Raw genomic sequence first — 14,517 nt, 5'->3', positions numbered from 1 at the left:
GGTGTATGTGTGTGTATATGTATGAGAGAAGTATGAATAAAAGCAAAGGGTTGCATTTTGCTGAAACAAGGAAGGGTGGACCTATACAGGTAGTGGTAGGGCCTTGAGTCTTGTTGGAGAACAGAGACATGGGAGGATTCGGGTGCATAGCTGCATCACTGGGAGACAGGGTGGTCAAGAAGGTGTTTCGCACACTTGCCTTCATTGTTCACCCCATTGAGTATAGGAGTTGGGACATCATGTTGAGCTTGTACAGGATGTTGGTGAGGCCACTTGGAGAGTACTGAGTACAGTTTTGGTGGCCCTGTAATAGGAAGAGTACTATTAGAGAGGGTTTAATAAAGATTTACCAGGACATTGCCAGCACTGGAGGGGTTGAGTTATAAGGAGAGACTGGGACACTTTTCACTGAAGTGCAGGAGGTTGAGTGGTGATGTCATTGAGATTGATAAAATCATGAAGAGTGGAGGTAAGGAGAATAGCAAAGGGCTCTTCCTTAGTGTAGAGGTGCTCAAAACTAGGAGGTATATTTTTTAAAAGTGAGGGGAGAGATATTTAAAAGGAGCCTGATGGACAACATTTTGGTACAGGGTGGTTTGCATATGGAATTAACTTGCTGAGGAAGTGGTAGATGCGGGGACAGTTACAACATTGAAACGACATTCGGATGGGTACATGAATAGAAAGGTTTAGAGGATTATGGGCCAAATGTAAGTAAGTGGGACTAGTTTAGTTTGGGAATCCTGGTCGGCATGGACGAGTTGGACCGAAGGGTCTGTTTCTGTGCTGTCTACCTCTATGAACCAGAAGTGATCTTATTGAAACCAATAGATTTCTGAAAGGGGCTTGACAGGATAGATGCCGATAAAATGCTCCTTTGTGGGGAGGGTCATAGAATCCCAACAATGTGGAAACAGGCCATTCAGCCCATCTATTCCACACTGGCCCTCTGAAGAGCATCCCACCCATACCTAACCCATTTCTCTGTATTTCCCATGGCTAATCTATCCTAACTTGCACATCCCAGGGCACTATGGGTAAGTTAGTACTGCCAATCCACCCTAACCGACACCCTAAAATACAGAAGAGGAAGTGTTGGATGTCTTCAAACATAAAGGTGGATAAATCCCCAGGACCTGATCCGGTGTAGCCGAGAGCTCCATGGGAAGCTAGAGAAGTGATTGCTGGGCCTCTTGCTGAGATATTATCATCAATAGTCACAGGTGAGGTGCCGGAAGACTGGAGCTTGGCTAACATGGTTCCACTGTTTAAGAAGGGTGGGAGTCCAGTAAGCCTGATGGCATTGGTGGGCAAGTTGTTGGAGGGAGTCCTGAGGGACAGGATGTACATGTATTTGGAAAGGCAAGGACTGATTAGGGTAAGGTCCTAGGGAGTGTTGCTGAACAAAGAGACCTTGGAGTGCAGGTTCATAGCTCCTCAAAAGTGGAGTCGCAGGTAGATAGGATAGTGAAGAAGGCATTTGGTATGCTTTCCTTTATTGGTCAGAGTATTGAGTACAGGAGTTGGGAGGTCATGTTGTGGCTGTACAGGACATTGGTCGGCCACTGTTGGAATGTTGCATGCAATTCTGGTCTCCTTTCTATCGGAAAGATGTTGTGAAACTTGAAAGGGTTCAGAAAAGATTTACAAGAATGTTGCCAGGGTTGGAGGATCTGAGCTAAAGGGAGATACTGAACAGGCTGGGGCTGTTTTCCCTGGAGCATGGGAGGCTGAGGGGTGACCTTATCGAGGTTTACAAAATTAGGAGGGGCATGGAAACGATAAATAGACTAAGTCTTTTCCCTAGGGTCAGGGAGTCCAGAACTAGAGGGCATAGCTTTTGGGTGAGAGGGGAAAGATATAAAAGAGACCTAAGGGGCAACTTTTTTATGCAGAGGGTGGTACGTGTATGGAATGAGCTGCCAGAGGATGTGGTGGAGGCTGGTACAATTGCAACATTTAAAAGGCATTTGGATGGGTATATGAATAGGAAGGGTTTGGAGGGTTATGGGCTGGGTGCTGGCAGCTGGGACTAGATTGGATTGGGATATCTGGTCGGCATGGACGGGTTGGACCAAAGGGTCTGTTTCTATGCTGTACATCTCTATGACTCTAAAAGCAAGTTGTAGACAAGTAAAAAGGCCCAACCACGCAAGGAGGTGGTTAACAACCTTAGGGCATCCCTCTTAAACCTTGCATCTTGTTTGTTTACAAATTAAACATGCTTCAGCTCTTTTCCTATCTGCTTTCTGGAAATCTGGGTGACACCAGGTTTGTAATACAGTATTAACCATTCCCTCCTTGCCCAGGTGTGTACAATACTGCACATAATCAATTGAAAAAGGCAGAGGCAAAGAAGGAACACAAAGTAGTCCATCAGGGGTCACCCACATTTCGGTTTGAGTATCGAGGGAGTACCCTGTTTGAGGCCATAGTTTGTGCTGCTCAGCAGGGGGCGCACCCTGTGATTTCAGTCCCATACCCAGGCCTGGCATTTCTATCCCCATATTGTCTCTGTCGGGGTTTTGCTGGGGACCCAATGGGACCAGAGGTTTGAGGTGTCAGGCTGCCCGCTTGGCAGCAGCATCCATCTGCTCATTCCTTTGGAGACTGTATCCATTGCCTCGGCATGAGCTGAACATCTTGATAGCTGCCAGATTGATTGGACAAAACAGCATTAGTGTTCGTCTGCCCCATGAGGGTTAAAAATCCTCTCCGTTCCCACAAGTCTCTGTAATCATGGGTCACACCAAAAGCACAGTGAGAGTTGAAGATCTCAACCCCCGGGAGGGGTCTCTCAGTTCCGAGATCGGTCAAATGAACACTAGGATTATGGTCTGCTTCAGCAAGGTTTCACACTTTAATTTGTAACGGCCGGGCAAAGATTTGTCCAGCAACACAGATATTAAAAGATTCTGTGTTCCTTGGAGAAACTGTGTGATTAACTTGGAATAAAATATCAATTTTCATATGTTTTTTAAGAGACAGTACAGCCTTAATTACAGAATAATCCAATAAAATGTAATAAAGTTACATAGTGGACAACAGATTAGATTACTTACAGTGTGGAAACAGGCCCTTCGGCCCAACAAGTCCACACCGCACCCGCCGAAGCGCAACCCCTACATCTACCCCTTACCTAACACTACGGGCAGTTTAGCATGGCCAATTCACCTGACCTGCACATCTTTGGAGTGTGGGAGGAAACCGGAGCACCCAGAGGAAACCCACGCAGACACGGGGAGAACGTGCAAACTCCACACAGTCAGTTGCCTGAGGTGGGAATTGAACCCAGGTCTCTGGCGCTGTGAGGCAGCAGTGCTAACCACTGTGCCACCGTGCTGCCCACGAACCCAATGATATTTCCTGGGAACAATGTCCTTATACTTGTGCTTCAAGGTTAGCTAGGATGGTTAGTAATGTCTTAATTAGATCCATACAATGAAGAAGGCATTGTTTGCTTAATCTGCAATTCAGTTAGCTCAGGAATGCAGAAATGCAGCTTTTAGCCATTTTAAACATGTTAATTTGCAGCCTGAAGCCTACATTACTTTATATTGAGATGCTATTTTGAGGTTATTAAAAGCTCCTGACAAGAGGCTAAATCTAGGTATTAGATCCTCATCTGGTGTGGACCTGCTCTGTCACTCAAAAGAAAACTAAATTTACAATTTAAAGCCATACGTGCTATTCTGCTGAATTAATCCAGCTGATTTGTTTTTGTTTAAAAATGTGAAAACCTCGAACAGTTCTTCCAGTTAATCACTGGATATTCAAATTTCTCTTCAAAATTAAAGGTCATCACAAAACTGGGTGTCATTGTGGGATTTGGAATCTGGAGGGTGTGCTTGTGAAGTTTGAATGAACAATATTTCAAAGTGAATGTTATCGTGTTCAGTATTAAGACTTTCTGGAGATGAAAAATTTGCCCTTGTGTGTTTTGCAACACTTAACCAAGGTCAGTTCCATAGAATATGCAGACAGGTTGATGTGAGAGTTGAGAGCTGGGGCAAACATCAGGAATAATGGAGGCAGGAGAACAGCAATTAGAGTTAGAAAGTTAGCCAAAAATATAAAAACAGGAAGGAAAGTTTCATCACTTTGTTTACTTTTTTAAGAAAAGCTAAGTGTTGGTTCTGTAAAAAATGAGTCTGGGGATTCAATAACGGAGGATAAAGAGATGGTCGGTGAATTAAAAAGAGCTTGAATCTGTCTTCACTAGAGAGGATACAAGTAACAGCCTGGAACTAGCTGGAAATCAGGAATTGAAAGGGAAGGAGGAACTGAAGACAATTACAATTACCAGGGAAGTAGTACTGAGTAAACTGTTGGAACTACAAGCTCACAAGTCCCAGGGGTCCAAAGGATTTCATCTAGACCCTGAAAGAAAAACTAGCTGGTGATATAGTTAATGCATTGGTTTAATTTTCCAAACGTCATTAGTTTCAGGGAAGGTTTCTGTAGATTGGAAAACTCCTTTCTTCAAAAAGGGAGACCGAGAACAGGACACTGCAGACCATTTACCTTAACATATGTCATAGGGAAAATGTTCAAAGCTATGATTAAAGATGTGATGACAGGGCACTTGTACAAGTTCAAGGTAATCAGGCAGCGTGAATGTGTTTTTGTCAATGGGAAATAATGTTGTAATAATGTTTTGAAGAACTGCCTCTCCGCACTGTGACTGAGCTGATAAATCTCATGGACCGACAGGGAATGGAATCCGTTAGCACAGTCCCCGCATTTCCACGATTTCTCTGTCGTTCTGGTGTCCTTTTAGCTCCCTGTTTCTGATGAACAATTGAAACTGTGATCACACTCAGGAAACGTGTACAGTCACCCTCTACTGCGACAACTATAATGTTACTTCAGTCTGTGTAACTGGTTACAGCTCCATCCCATAGACAGCTCACTGGGGCACACTCTCTCTCAACAAGGACAAAAGACACACAAAAGTTGAGGAGTCAGATGCAATGTGGAAGCAATAAAATGTCGATACACAAGGGAAAAAAAAATTGTGGCTCCCTGTTGGCATTTGGGCACTTAAAATCTGTCAGAAACACCAACATCCCAAAGAGCACACTGCGCATGTTCGTCGGTGTCAGCAAACTAGTGGGCATGCTCGTCACTCTGCGTGAAAAAAGGCGCGCGACCTTTCTTTTTGATTGCCCAATAGGGAGCCCTGGAGGACCGGAAGGACGTTGGTCCTCCTGCCAATCAGAGTCACCCCATTGTCTGAATGCGGAAGTTGGACCATGAGGTTCTGAAGCTGTTGCTGCTCGTGTCTGAATGAACATTGAGCTTCATCCCAGACTGCAAATTCCTCCCTCTGTCCATTATCTGGGAGTACGGCACTCTCTTCTCTTGTCACCTTTTCCATTTATTTTTATTCTGGGATTCAGTTGTTGACTTGCAGCAACTAAAAGGAAAGGGAGTGTGTCGGGATGGGGACAGACTCTGGAAACGGTGCTCCAGGTCTGTGTCTCAATTGGCAAGATACATAGGTAGGAGGCTGGAAGAACACAACAAGTCAGGCAGTATCAGGAGGTGGAGAAGTCAACTTTTCGGGTGTAACCCTTCTTCAGGATTGGGGATGGGTGTAGGGGGCGATGCAGATAAAGGGTGTGCTGGGTGGTGAAGTGGGCACAGGTGGAGACAGGTAGAGGGTTCGATCTAGGCAAAAGGGAGGACTGCAGATGCTGGAAACCAGAGTTTGGATCAGAGTGGTGCTGGAAAAGCACAGTAGGTCAGGCAGCATCCAAGGAACAGGAAAATCGATGCTTCGGGCAAAAGCCCTTCATCAGGAATTTTCCCAGGGTTGGGGAGTCCAAAGCTAGAGGACATATGTTTGAGGTGAGAGGGGAATGATTTAAAAGAGACGTGAAGGACAACCTTTTCACATAGACCGTTGTACATGCGTGGAACGAGCTGCCAGAGGAATTGGTGGAGGCTGGTACGATTATATTTAAAATGCATCTGGCTGGGTACAGGAATCGGGATGGTTTGGAGCCGTGTGGGTCACATGCTGGCAAACGGGACTAGATTAATTTTGGATATCTGGTCATCACGGACAAGTTGGGCCAAAGGGTCTGTTTCCATGCTGTATGACTCTTAATCGTCTTTGGTGAAAGCAGAAGTGTGGTTGTGAAGACTAGAATTTCAGAGCAGCTTTCGAAGATGTTTTGCCCTTACTGGGAGTAGAAGAATACAATGAAATCTTGCATTTGTGAGAGAGCAACTGAGTAAAGGGAGTACATCTGCGATTTTGGTGGAAAATGGGAATTCTTTGCACTGTGGGGATGAAGTCCAACCCTATCCATTTATTTCAGCTGGTGGATGAGACTCGGCAGTTCACGCAGGCAGTCAATCCAGTAATATTTTGTAAATTCCACTTTGGAAATAGAACCAGTCTGATTCAAGATTGGGATACAGGCAGACTCTGACCTCACACCTTTAATGCATTGTCTAAGCTGAGATGACACCTTTTGTTATAAAACCTTAAGTTATTTCAAGAAAGTGTCTTTCAGGAAGTTCTGGGATTTCCATATTAATGATACCTGCAACCCATTCTGAAATATGAAAGGCTTAACAATCCAGGTTTGTTCAATATATCATTTCAGTGGCAGGACACCGTAATGTTTTTCTATAAATTCTGTACCTTATGATCTTATTCTCCACAACCACCTGATGAAGGAGCAGCACTCCAAATGCTGGTCCTTCCAAATAAACCTGTTGGACAATAACCCGGGTGTGTGTGATTTTTTTTAAACTTTGTCCAGGTTAGGTTGGATTGATCATGCTAAAGTGCTCAGTGTCCAGGGATGCGCAGCTTAGAATGGATTGGCCATGCTAAATTACCTATAGTTCCCAGGAATGTGCAGGTTCGGGTTAATTGGCCAGGTCAAACTATCCAGAGTGAAGATCTAGACCCCTCTTAAGGGCCCTTTGGGTTCGCAATTGGTCTAAAGAATCAATGAAATGCAGTCTGTACAAAGCAAGGTTATCAGTTTAATATGGCAGCTTGACCCAATTCTGTCCAACAACACAGTGATTAAAGCTTCTGTGTTCCATGGCGAAGTTGTGCAATTACATTTGAAAATGACACGTTATTTGTTTTGGTTTTTTAAGAGACAGTACAGCCTTAATTACAAGAAAAGACCAATCAAATGTAATAAGGTGACATGATTTAGAGCAGGTTAATCCAGTGATATTTCCTGGGAAAGGGGTCTTAATTACATAAATCATCATGCCATGGTAGCAGCTCAAGGTTAGTTCAAATGGTCAATTAATGTGTCCGTGTTCATTTTAAACAAACTCCATTGTCCTCTTATCTTTGGATTGTAGCTTAGTTCTGCAAAACAGCAGGACAAGTTCACAGAGTTCAATCATTATTCTCAGCCATTTTGTGTATTATTTTAAATTGAAAAGCCATTTTGTGGTTAGTAAAAATCTACATATACTTGTTGAGTCTGACAATACCCTAAATTCAAATTTTAGACCCTCACCTGAAGCATCAGAGTCTGAGGGGTGACCTGATAAACGTTTGTAAGAGGCATGGATATGGTGAATACCCAAGGTCTTTTCCCCAGGGTAAGGGAGTCCAAAGCTCGAGGGCATATGTTTGAGGTGAGAGGGGAATGATTTCGAAGGGACCTGAGGGGCAACTTCACACAGAGAGTGGTGCATGTATGGAACGAGCTGCCAGAGGGAGTGGTGGTGGTTGGTACAATTACAACATTTAAAAAGCATCTGGATGGGGATATGAATAGGAAGGGTTCGGAGGGATATGGGGCACATGCAGACAAATGAGACTAAATTAGTTTAGGATATCTGATCAGATGAATTGGACCAAAGGGTCTGTTTCTGTGCTGTACGACACTAATCGTCTTTGGCGAAAGCAGAAGTGTGGTTGTGAAGACTGGACTTTCAGAGCAGCTTTCAAAGATGTTTTGTCCTTACTGGGAGCAGAAGAAGTTACAATGAAATCTTGCAGTTGTGAGACAGCGACTGAGTGAGTGAGTACATCCCAGATTTTGGTGGAAAGTGGGAATTCATTACACTGTGGGGATGAAGCCGTACCCTATCCAGTCATTTCTGCTGGTGGGTAAGACCAGACCTCAAGACTAGGGGGAGTAGATTTAGGACAGAGATGAGGAGGAGAAAGTGAGGACTACTTCTCTTCCTGGACTATAGTGAATCTATGGAATTGTCTTCATTAAGTATAATCAAAATGGGTTTTTGCATGGTTGGGGAATTAAGGGTAGTTGGGGCAATGCTGCTAGGAGGAGCTGAGACGATGGATAGATCGGCCATGATCACAATGAAGAACGGGGCAGGCTGGATGGGCAAAATGGTTGACTCCTGCTTTTATTACTGTGAATTTCCCATGGCTAGCCCACCTAATCTGCATGTTACTGGGCACTATGGGTAATTTAGCATAGCAAATCCACTCTAACCTGCACCTACCTGGACACCATGGGTAATTTAGCACAGCCAATCCAACCGAAGCCACTGAACACTGGGTAACTTAACATGGTCAATCCACCTGAACCTGGACAAAGTTAAACACCACGTAACACCAGGTTATGTCCCAACAGGTTTATTTGGAAGTAGCACTAGCTTTCGGAGCACTGCTCTATCATCAGGTGGTTGCGGAGTATAAGATCAGAACGCACAGAATTTATGGAAAAACATGACAATGTCCTGCTACTGAAATGATATATTGAACAAATCTGGATTGTTACCCCTCTCATCTTTTACAGTGGGTTGCAACTACCATTCATATGTAAATCTCGATAACATAAGGTTTTATAACAAAAGGTAACAACATCTGGGCGGCACGGTGGCTCAGTGGTTCTTAATTCTGCCTCACAGCGCTTGGGACCCAGGTTCAATTCCAGCCACTGGCCACAGTCTGTGTGGAGTTTGCACATTCTCCCCGTGTCGGCATGAGATTTCTCCAGGTGCTCCGGTTTCCTCCCACAATCCAAAACTATGCAGGTGAGGTGAATTGGCCATGCTTAAATTGCCCAGTGTGTTACATGCATTGGTCAGGGGGTAAATATGGGGAATGAGGCCTGGTGGGTTACTCTTTGGAAGGTTAGTGTGGACCTGTTGGGCCAAAGGGCCTGTTTCCGTACTCTAGGGAATCTAATCCAATCTCAGCTCAGACAATGCGTTAAAAGTCAGAGTCTGTCTTTATCCCCACCTTGAATCTGACTAGTTCTGTTTCTAAAGTAGGAATTTATAAAATACAATATGTTCTGACAGCTTGCAGATTGTGCATTTTTAAGCAAAATAGAATTTATCTGAAAATATAATTCTGCAAATGCAAATTCACCCCCAAGGACTTGTGTATACTTACAGCAAAAAAGTTTATTTCCGTGCTGTGTATCTCTGTCTGTTTGGTAACAGATGCTTTATTTCTGTTGGTGTAAATATTGTTGTAAATCATAGCTACGTACTAACAGTTACATGTAAGGGAAAGAGAATTCCTCAAGTAGGGCACTATCAGAATCCTGGGAGACCCCTATTTCTGGTTTACTTCCTATTGACAAACATTAAGCATGAGCACGTATTTATTTCTATTTTTTTTGTTTCACTTTTCTTGTTTGATTCCCTGGTACGACTACACTCTGTGACTGGTCGGTTGTCAGGCTGGGAGGCAGTGGATTGGGTTTCGATTGACTGAATGTTGTATTGTTCTGGAAGGTGTAAAGGGGTTGAGGGGTGGGGTTTCGGGGAATCAAAACTTCAGCAGAGCTGAACATCTTGCTGTGTGAGAACAGGGAGATCAACAGAGGACGGAGAAGCCAGGACCTGAAATCCGACCTGACACCGGATTACTGTGATCAGTGTTTTGATTTGCAATGCCAACCCTCTACCTTCACCTAGCTTCCCGTTTGACTACCCCCTCGATGTTCAAGGACTAATCCTTGTCATCCTGAAGCCACGTCTCTGTAAGGAGTCTCAGACCATAATTATTCTCTTCACTGTGTGCAGTCAATTCATTCACTTTTGTAACAGTGCAGCACACATGCAGACACCCTGTTTTCGGTTTAGATCTTTGCAATCCAGATTTAATTGCTGGTACATTTCCTCTCCTTGTCTCCATCATTCTGTGATGTTCATTTCCCACATCACTACATTGCTCACTGGCCTTGATTGGGATTGGCCGTGCGAAATTACCCATAGTGCCCAGAGATGTGCAGGTTAGGTGTATTTGTCAGGGTAATGTAGAGCAGTATGGGTGGGTTCCCCTTCAGAGGGTTAGGTGTGGACTCGTTGGGCCGAGTGGCCTGCTCCCACACTGTGGGGATTCTCTGAAGCGAAGGGATGGTTGCAAACGGTGCGGGGCAGGACAGCGCAGGCGCAATGCGTGCGCCCGGCTTGGCCCCGCCCACCCGCTCCTATTGTGACGTCACAACGCGGAAGTGACACTGAATGAATGAAAATCCCTCCGTCTGGGCAAATGGTGGGGCGGGAAAATCTGTTCACTTGGAGCAATGGGAGTGAATCCAGGGCGGGAGCAGACCCTGTCAGCTCAGGGATGGGAGTTAATTACCGCGGAGGGTCGGCAGGAGGGAGTCTGACGAATAGATTGGATTCGGGGACTGGGGACGGGGCAAGTCAGTCATCTCCCGATAGAGAGGAGTAACATACTACTGCCTCTGGGGTGAAGAGCGTTCTGTGGGCCTGTATAAATAAGTTCCTTGTGGATTGAGGAGTTTCCCCTATCAGGCTTCCCTTTTCTCGAATCGGCCCGTCCTACAAAAAGGGATGGTGTTCCTGGGCGTCCTTAAAATATTTACCATAATGGCGGGGTTGATCATTTTTATCCTCACTAGGCTTGCGTCTGCAGATAAAATCAAAAAGACAGGTTCGGTAACGCCATGGTAACTCCCCCTGATTTCTACTGTCCAGATGGACCATCTGGTCTTTCTGATGGAAGAGTCCATTACAATAATCAATCTTCATCACGTTCCACACGTCAAAGGGGTCTGGTCCGGCGTACTGGACGACATCTCCTCAGTATGGGTGCTGGATAATCTCTGATCATTCCTGGTCCCATCCATACTTAGTGGCTTTCCCCATCAGGATGTTGTACGTGATCAGAAAGGTGAGGAGATAAGTGATCCCCCACATGTCCCTCCTCTTAGTTCAAGTATCTGTAATAAGATTAACATTAGAACAACAGCAAGATTCAAAAACCCAAATGGACAGGGTCCACTCCTTTTTGTTCAGATTCCAGTATTCTCTCCTCGTCTTTCCCCCTTTTGATTGGTGCGGTCAATCAATTTACCATGGCGCAGTTGGACCCAAGCTGAGCGCCCAGCGACTGTGACCGCCGTAGGGGTGGGAAGTAAAACCTGGAAGGGGCCATCCCAACGAGGGTGGAGACCTTTGCCAGTCCAGTTCTTGACGAGCACCAACAAACCGGGCTCTACCCGTGACGAGGCTGAAAGGGAGGGAACATCGCTGTAGGTCACACGCTCCTGGGAGTGAAAGGCACGCATAACATTGGTGAGAGCAAGAACATAACCAACGATTGCTTTGGTCATGTGGTGGACGTGGACTGAGAAGGGAGCCGAATCGTTCCAAGGGGTACGGAGGGGGTGACCAGAGAGACTCTCAGCTGGAGACAGTCGTGTCTTGCCCGCAGACATGGATCACATCTGGAATAAGGCCACAGGGATTAACATAACCAGGAGAGGCCAGACTCGGCCATTAATTTGGCAAGTTTAGTCTTGAGTCTGGTTAAAATATTCAACAAGGCCGGTCACCTGAGGATGATAAGCACCATGCAGTTGCCGACAAATACAAAGCTGGGAACAGAGTTCTCCGTTAATATTATATGCAAAGTGTGGTCCATTATCTGAGCTAATACACGCAGGTATACTGAAGGGGGGAATTATTTCCTTAAACAAAATCTTCACCACAGTCTCAGCAGTAGCGTTAGGAGGAGGGTAGGCTTCAATCCACTTCAAAAAGACATCAACAATAAGCAAAACATATTTATAGCAACTCAACTCATTTCTCCAACTCAATGAAGTCCAGTTGAAGTGTCTCCAAGGGACCCTCCAGCAAGGGAGTTCTTGTAGAGATACTTGAACGAAGAGGTGGGGGATCGCCTACCCACTGACCTGTTTGATCACGTACAACATCCTGATCGGGAAAGTCACTGACTGAGTATCGATGCGATCTGAAAATGATCTGAGATTATCCTGGTGTCATCTGGTGCACCAGACCAGACGCTTTCAACGTGGAGTCGCTTGAGCGATGGAGTGAGCTGCAAGAGGAAGTGGTGGGTGCTGGTACGATGACAAGTTAAAAGGCTCCTGGACGGGCATCTCAATACGAAGGGTACAGATGGGTCGATGCCAAGTGATGGTAAACTGGAGTCATAGAGATGTACAGCACAGAAACAGACCCTTCGGTCCAACTCGTCCTTGCTGACAAGAGAGCTAACCCAATTTCGTCCCAGCTGCCAGCACCCGGCCCATATAGGGGCCAAGTGATGGCAAATGTGACTAGATTAATTTAGGATATCTGGGCAGGTTGGGCCAAAGGGTCTGTTTCCGTGCTGTGTGACTCTAATTGTCTTCAGTGAAAGCAGAAGTGTGGTTGTGAAGGCTGGACTTTCAGAGCATGTTTTGCCCTGACTGGAAGCAGAAGAGTTTGTCTGAAGTGTGTCGGTGTTAATGCCTTGATGTCTCATTTTGCTCCCACCTTTTCGGGGTCATTAACCATTTTGTGTCTGGTCCTTCCTCAAGAAGCTGCATTGCAGGTTCACCCTGAATTGACACTTTTGTATTGCTTCCCAAAATCAGACCTGCTCACTCTCAGCAGGATCCCAGTGTTGTGAAAGATATTAACTTTCAGGTGGAGGTATCCAAAATTCAGAGAGATGTCAGTCTTGATGTTTTTGCTTTTTCTGCCCCTGTAAGATCCTGAATCAGCACCTTCAGGGGAATTAGTTAGAGCGGAGTGAGAACAGAGGGGAAGGGAAGAGTGGGATGGTGCTTTCAATTTTGTGGAACAACAAAAGATTATTCCACAGAAAGTAGAATTGCTTGTTCTGAATTTCTACCCTACACTGATAGTGATGACTTTTGTAATCTCTTTATGCAGAGTATATGAAAATCTGAAGACTGAAGTTTCAAAATCAACGGATGAAGGGCTTATTCCCGAAACATTGACTCTCCTGCTCCTCGGATGCTGCCTGACCTGCTGTGCTTTTCCAGCGCCACATTTTTTGACTGACTCTCCAGTGTCTGCAGTCCTCACTTTGACGTCAATGTCTGACAGTCTCTCAATTCATCAGGACCTCAACGATTTTTGACTGTGATTTCTGTGAGAGGGATCTACACTTTTTGGTTCCTGTTTGAGGACGTTTTCAGCATAAGTGGGACTGGACCAGAGACCCCACTGTTACAGCGCACTGTGCGTGGAGACTGGAACAGTTATACGGCCTGGGAAGGGGACTTCACGGCAGGGAGGGGCTCTACACGTGTTTGTGTGCAGCCGAAGCTTTGGCCATGGAGAAACCAGAGGAATCAGGCCCTGTGGAGAAACCGTGGAAGTGTGGTGACTGTGGGAGAGGCTTCCTTGTCCCGTCTGCCCTGGAGAATCGTCAGCGCAGTCACACCGGGGAGAGGCCGTTCCCCTGCACCGACTGCGGGATGGTCTTCAGACATTCCTCCCACCTGTTGGCCCACCAGCGGGTCCACACGGGGGAGAGGCCCTTCAGCTGCCCCGAGTGTGGGAAGGCCTTCAGCACATCTTCCTCCCTGCTGACCCACCAACGGATCCACACCGGGGAGAGGCCGTTCACCTGCTCTCAGTGCATGAAGGGCTTCACCTACTCCTCCCACCTGCGGAGCCACCAGCGAGTTCACGTGCCATCGCAGGGAGATTGAAGGAGTGACGGCCGAGTGCCATTATCGATTGGACTATCAACCCGGTTCCGGGGAGTCCTGGGTTTGAATCCCACCAAGACAGATGGCAGAATCGGTATTCGGTCAGAAATGTGGAGTTCGGAATCTAACGATGAGACCGTTTCAGGGAGGGGGTGGTGCGGGGGAGAAAGCCCCCATCTGATTTCCCTCTCTCCCTTGTTAGGGAAGGGAACCACCATTGGGGGAAAGGATTCACTCAATCGTTCCAGCTGCATCCTTTACCCGGTCTGGCCTACACCTGACTCCAGACCCACAGCAGTCTGGTTGACTCTACACTGCCCCTTCCTGGCAAATGAGCGGGGAGAAACTTACTTGGAGACAGGGTATGGGTTAAAATTGCTGAGTGAGGCAATACTTCCTTTGGGTTACAGATGTACCAAGGATCCAATTACAAAGGGACAACTTGGTGCTGACCAATAGTAAAGACAGTGAGGGGGGGGTGGGACAAGGGGAGGTGTGGTGTGTGCACTTTGACCTTGAGCTGTTCAAAAAGCACCTGCTTTTTCTCTGCATTTTTGCTGGGGGGATCTGAAGCTGTAACAAAGTTGGGTCACAATAA

The 14,517-nt window shown here is 46.0% G+C and overlaps 2 protein-coding genes across 1 annotated transcript in view; one reads left to right on the top strand and one right to left on the bottom strand.

Moving 5' to 3' along the window:
- Positions 1–14,517, bottom strand: part of LOC140460757 (uncharacterized) — a 216,668-nt gene that overhangs the window by 154,165 nt on the left and 47,986 nt on the right. The gene's annotated exons all lie outside the window — the stretch shown is intronic.
- Positions 1–14,517, top strand: part of LOC140460736 (uncharacterized) — a 247,628-nt gene that overhangs the window by 217,858 nt on the left and 15,253 nt on the right.

Source organism: Chiloscyllium punctatum, chromosome 36, assembly GCF_047496795.1.
Source record: "Chiloscyllium punctatum isolate Juve2018m chromosome 36, sChiPun1.3, whole genome shotgun sequence".
NCBI lineage: Eukaryota > Metazoa > Chordata > Chondrichthyes > Orectolobiformes > Hemiscylliidae > Chiloscyllium > Chiloscyllium punctatum.
The sequence above is the reverse complement of the archived record's forward strand: the minus strand, read 5'-3'. Positions and strand labels throughout refer to the sequence as shown.